We start from the raw sequence: 6577 nt of genomic DNA, 5'->3' as shown, positions 1-6577 counted from the left end.
ATGCTCAACATCACTAATCATTAAAGAAATGTAGAATCAAAATTACAATGAGGGCTTCCCTGGTGGCACAGTGGTTGGGAGTCCACCTGCCGATGCAGGGGACACGGGTTCGTGCCCCGATCCGGGAGGATCCCGCGTGCCATGGAGCGGCTGGGCCCGTGAGCTGTGGCCGCTGAGCCTGCGCGTCCAAAGCCTTTGCTCCGCAACGGGAGAGGCCGCGGCAGTGAGAGGCCTGCGTACTGCAAAAACAAACAAACAAACAAAAAACTACAATGAGGTATCACCTCACATCAGTCAGAATGGCCATCATCAAAAAATCTACTAACAATAAATGCTGGATAGGGTGTGGAGAAAAGGGAACCCTCTTGTACTGTTGGTGGGAATGTAAATTGGTACAGCCACTATGGAGAACAGTATGGAGGTTCCTTAAAAAAGTACAAATAGAACTACCATACAACCCAGCAATCCCAAAGAAATGAAATTGAGTTATTTGTACTGAGGTGGATGGACCTAGAGACTGTCATACAGAGTGAAGTAAGTCAGAAAGAGAAAAACAAATACCTTATGCTAACACATATATATGGGATCTAAACAAAATGGTTCTGAAGAACCTAGGGGCAGGACAGGAATAAAGATGCAGATGTAGAGAATGGACTTGAGGACATGGGGAGGGGGAAGGGTAAGCTGGGATGAAGTGAGAGGGTGGCATGGATATATGTATAGTAAGAAATGTAAAATAGATAGCTAGTGGGAAGCAGCCATGTAGCACAGGGAGATCAGTTTGGTGCTTTGTGACCACCTAGAGGGGTATGATAGGGAGGGTGGGAGGGAGATGCAAGAGGGAGGACATATGGGGATATTTGTATATGTATAGCTGATTCACTTTGTTATAAAGCAGAAACTAACACACCATGGTAAGGCAATTATATTCCAATAAAGACGTTAAAAAAAAAGAAAAAGAAATAGACTCACAGACATAGGAAACAAACTTATGGTTACCAAAAAAGAAAATGGGTGGAGGAGATAAATTAGGAGTTTGGGATTAACATATACCCAGTATTAAATATAAAATAGATAAACAACAAGGACCTAGTATATAGCACAGGGAACTATACTCAATATCTTTTAATAACCTATAATGGAAAATAATCTGAAAAAGAATACATATATATGTGTATATATAAGGAATCACTTTGCTGTACACTTGAAACTAAATTAACTATACTTCAATTAAAAAATAAAAACAAAAAAATTAAAAAATAGTCTCAATTGTTTGCCCTTTAAGTGTCTGAAAAGAGAAGCTCACATTCTCTGCTCCTACATCCTTACCATCCAGTCTCTCCTAAGTCTTCAGAACTTGACCTCCAGTCTCACTTCTCCACCTATGCTTTCTCACTGTTGCCTAAATCAGGGTCATCCAATCCAGCTGCTGAGAACCAAAGGGAGATCCTGAGCACTTGACATGTGGTTCTTTCGAACTGAGATGTGCTGTGGGTGTAGAATACGTGCTAGATTTCAAAAACAGTACAAAATTGAGAATGTAAACTTAAATTTTTATCTTGATTATATGTTAAATGATAACTAGGTTAATTAAAACACATTTTTAAACTTAAATTTACCTGCTGCTTTTTTTTTTTTTTTTTTTTGCGGTACGCGGGCCTCCTCACTGTTGTGGCCTCTCTCGTTGCGGAACACAGGCTCGGGACGCACAGGCTCCGCGGCATGTGGGATCTTCCTGGACCGGGGCACGAACCCGTATCCCCTGCATCGGCAGGCGGACTCTCAACCACTGCGCCACCAGGGAAGCCCTACCTGCTTCTTTTTTGATGTGGTTTCTGGGAAATTTAAAATCACACATGGGGCTCACATATTGGAAAAGGTCTTTTCTCAGCTGTTTTCTATTTTGTCCTCACTGCAGCCTTTGAGTCTGTCAGGGGCCCTCCACCTCCCTGCTAGCTCTTTCTTGAAATTCTCTCCCTGTTTTCTTGTTTGCTGCAAAAACCTACTCCTGCCTCCTTTCTCACCTTCTCATCTTCTTTTGAATTAATGCAGCTGGAAAGTGGCAGTCGGAATCCTCCAGCAGGAAGCAGTCTCTCCAGAGCTGAAACACTTCAGTGCTGTGCTCTATTACTGCATGCTGAAATTAACAAAGGAAAGGGGAGAAACTGTCCAAGGAAACCATGACAGGTAAGTTATCTCAACTGCGTAAAGACAGGTAGGTAAAACTGAGAAGAGGGAGAAAACATTGAAAAGGGTTCCAGTATTTCACACGTCCCTCCCCTGCTCCCCACACTGACAGCTCACCTTGGTGAAATGCTCTCTTCCCATTTCCATCTGCCTGAGTGTACACAATGCTATCTCTTCTACCAGACCCTTTCCTCTTTTCTCCACACCCCAGTGTGGAAGAACTTGCTCCAATTCTCAACTACTAAAGGGAACATTTTCTAGCACTGAGCACTTTAAAATCATTGGTATATATGTGCTCGCATGTGTATGACTTAGCTTATGAAACTAAAAGTTCTTGGAGAGCAGGGCAGATCTGATCACCAGTCCCCAGGAATTGAGTAATCAGGAAGGCTGGTCAAGGAGAAGGTCACATACAGAAAATCAAAAGAAAACAGCAAATTAATATTTTTCACCTTATTCTCCCTCTCCATATCTATTCATTCATTTTCTCTATCTCTAAACACACAAAAGCATATATGTATCTATCTATATCTGTCAATATGGATCTATAGATAGATGATAGATAGAGAAATTGATAGATATCGCAAGACCAGGACTAGGATGATATGGGTGAGTCACCTCAGAGTAAAAAATTTAGGGAAGCATCCTCAGGACATACAAAGGGCTCTAGTCCCACAACTAACTCTATATACCTGTATCTGTATCTGTATCTCTATCAGCTCCACCATTTACTAGACATATGCACCCCTCTTCAAGTTACTTAACCTCTCGACGTCCTCATTGAAAGAGTAATAGAATCTAACTCACAATGTTGTTGTAAGTATTAAATGAATTATTGCACAAAAAGTCCCAGAAACATTGCCTAACAGTATTCTCAATACATTTCACTATTATTAATAATCATTATTATAATAATATCGAATTTGATTTACTTAAACTAGCAAAGTTTTAAGTTGAAGCACCTGGAATTAAGTAGCCCCATATTGTGATAATTTAGAAAAAAGTTTTCATGTGAGTGTGTTTATGCCACTTCTGTCCTTGCAGCAGTGAAAATTGGGTTATACACTTTTTGAATACAGAAAAAATAAACTCAGTTCAAAAATAAAGTTTTATTTTGCAAATGGTGAAATCAAACTGGAAAATTCTAATGAGTTCCATCTGCACTTATTCCCACTCTTATCTGTAATATATGCTATAGATTTTTTTCTTGGTGATCAAATATTACAGGACCTCACAAGAGCTTAAGTGCTGAACTTTAATTTTAAATTTGGTATTTTTTCATGAGTGTGGGAAGAATTGGGCAGAGAAATGCACTTTCAGCTGTGTGGAGGGCAGTGGGGTCTACTGATTTCATTTTCACTATTAAAACCTGTATAAAAATAAAATTATTATCACACAGTGAAACCCCCTACAATATGTCAAAATGACTAAGAAAATACAAGGAGGAAAACTTTAAGTGGGTTTGATTTTGAAAGCTGAATATTTTTAGAAAAATCGAATGAAACCTGCTTATGACTTTCTTACTTTCAACATCTCCCTACATCAAATGTTTATCTTTCAAAGGCCTGGTTAGAACACACACACACACGCGCGCGCACACACACGTGCACACACACGCACAGTTTTTCTTTTCAACATTTCCCTTTCCTGGTCCTGGGGAAGATATTATAAGGGATGGGCTCTAACATTAAAACAAACACATAAATAAACTACCAAGGGGAAAAAATAGTACCTCATTTCTTAAAGGACTTAACCTAACCAAAATTGGGCTTCCCTAGGATCTACTTTGCCCTGTCAGACAGGAAATGGCAAATATGGTAACTTCAAACTGTGGATTGCTGTTGTTGGGCCCTAAAGAAAAACTGTTCAGGAAATGAAATTCCCCATAGCCTCTTGTAGTCAGACTCCCAGGACATTCTCCATAAACCATCAAAGCTGCCATGGGCCAAAGGGCCACGCCTTGTCCTTGGTTCCGTCTTGGCTCTGGTTCTTGGTACTCCAAGTGCTGAGCTTCCCTGGATCATGAATTAGCACCTATAGGCAGAGTTGTCTATCTAAGGCTTAAAAATATGTTAAAATACACCTTAGTGAAAGCCAAGGCACTCATAGAGAAGTGTTCACCCTTAAGAGTGCCTGGTGCTTGGGAGTAGGGTGTTATAGCAGCAGTGGTAAGAAAGCCAGGAAATAAATAATTAACATGTACCTCTTTTCCAAATACTCAACTCACCCTGTTTCCATGTAAGCTATGTCCCAGGTTATCAGCAGATGGCGCTGTTCCCTGAGGCTCAGAGCTTGTCAGAGTAGGGTGAGTTGTACACACTAGATTGTACTTCACAAGGCACACAGGTAGAATGTAAGGGGCTATAAACCACCTTCCCAAAATGCTGGAAAACCTAGAGTTATTTGCCATTAAGAATTCACCAGGCAGTTGTTAATGGATGGAGAAGTCCTGATAAATCTATGCTATGGAAAGCTTGTCACTCATCTGTGTTGAAACTGGCTTTCTCTTTTATGGTTTCCAAATATAATTTTTTGCATTTCAGCCATCCTGTACATCCCTACAGCCTGGAGCTACTACCAGTGAGAAAGGCAAACCAAACACAATCTCTGGAGGAGGTCTGAGATGAACAGTCTCCTGGTGTAATTCACACGTGGAGAACGACTTGATTCAGGACTAACACCTCTTGCTAATGGAAGGATAGAGCCTTGAGAGTTTCTAACCACCTACTGCAGAATAAGAGGCAGGATGTGGTCCAACTTCCCATCAGAAACAGTTGGGAGACTCTTTTAAAGTGACAGATTTCCAAGGCTTACCTCAAACCTGCTGCATCCAAAACCCTGGGGGTATGACTCTGGAACCTGTATTTTTTTAAAATCTCCTCAAGTCAATTCTGATGCAGCTGGGCCATTATTTGACAATGAGGACTTCTAAACAATATAACCAGTTCCAAAATATGATGAAGAATCCTATGATATTAAAAAAAAAAATCTTGCAGGAAGCATGAGTAACTCAGCTTTCAGAGACTCTAAGGACAATATCATTCTTTGGACTAACTCTTAAAAACTTGCTTTTAGGATTATGAATGTTCATGACAAAAAGCTACTTATCTAAATAAACTCAAGGAAATTCTTCCCTTTTATGAGAGAAATCTGTGAGTAAAAACTATAAAGTTGAATTACTCTTTCTTATGAAGTTATTGTGCTTCCCACTCAATATTAGTGGATATTAGTGGATCACCTATTATATGATTAACATCCTACTAATGAGACCTAGCACGAATTGTGCAAAGAAAGGTGAACAACAGTATAAACAAGAAACTGTGCTATAGGCCAGATGTATTCGAACAGGAAGAAGAAACACAATAAGGGGACTGGGAGAAATGAAAAATAATGTTGTATCCTGAAATGGGCAGTTTCGGTTACCTCCTTAGCAGAAGTGATATACTTTTAAAAGAAATTATGAATGGGATGCCATTTGCTAAAAAAAAATAGCCAGCTATTTTGAACAGGTGCCTTTCCTGGGAAGATCCATCAAACATAGCTCCTGGGAAGCTCCGGAGCCTCGGAGGAGAGCGCAGCAGCGGGGTGCGGAGGGCAAAGCGGAAAGATTCCCGCACAGAGGATCGGTGCCGACCAGCACTCACCAGCCCGAGAGGTTTGTTTGCTCACCCGCCAGGGCGGGCGGGGGCTGGGAGCTGAGCCTCGGGCTTCAGTTGGATCCCAGGGAAAGGTCTGGAGTTGGCAGAGTGAAAACAGCCTGAAGGGGCTAGTGCGCCACGGCTAGCCGGGAGGGAGTCCGGGAGAAGTCTGGAGCTGCCGAAGAGGCAAGAGACCTTTTCTTCCCTCTTTGCTTCCTAGTGCGCTAGGAAGGGGTTTAAGCGCGCCGCTTAAAGGAGCCCCAGAAACTGGCGCGGAGCTGCCGAAGAGACAAGCGACTTTTTTTTTTTTTTTTTTTTTTTGCCCCTTTGTCTCCTGGTGCGAGAGGAGAGGGGATTAAGCGCACCGCGTAAAGGAGCTCCAGAAACGGGCGCGAGCCGCGGCTGTCGGCGCGGACAGCAGAGACGGGCGTGGGACACTAGGGTTGCTGCTGCCGCCACCAAGAGACCTGTGTGCGAGCACAGGTCACTCTCCACACCGCCCCTCCCGGGAGCTCGTGCAGCCCGCCACTGCCGGGCCCCGGGATCCAGGGACAGCTTCCCCGGGAGAACGCGTGGCGCGCCTCGGGCCGGTGCAGCGTCACGCCAGCCCCTGCCGCCGCAGGCTCGCCCCGCATCCGTGCCCCTCCCTCCCCCCCGGCCTGTGCCAGAGCCCCCGAATCAGCTGCTCCTTTAACCCCGTCCTGTCTGAGCGAAGGGCAGACGCCCTCGGACGACCTACACGCAGAGGCCGG

The sequence above is a fragment of the Physeter macrocephalus genome, chromosome 14 (assembly GCF_002837175.3).
Source record: "Physeter macrocephalus isolate SW-GA chromosome 14, ASM283717v5, whole genome shotgun sequence".
Taxonomy (NCBI): domain Eukaryota; kingdom Metazoa; phylum Chordata; class Mammalia; order Artiodactyla; family Physeteridae; genus Physeter; species Physeter macrocephalus.
Note: the sequence above shows the minus strand (reverse complement) of the source record.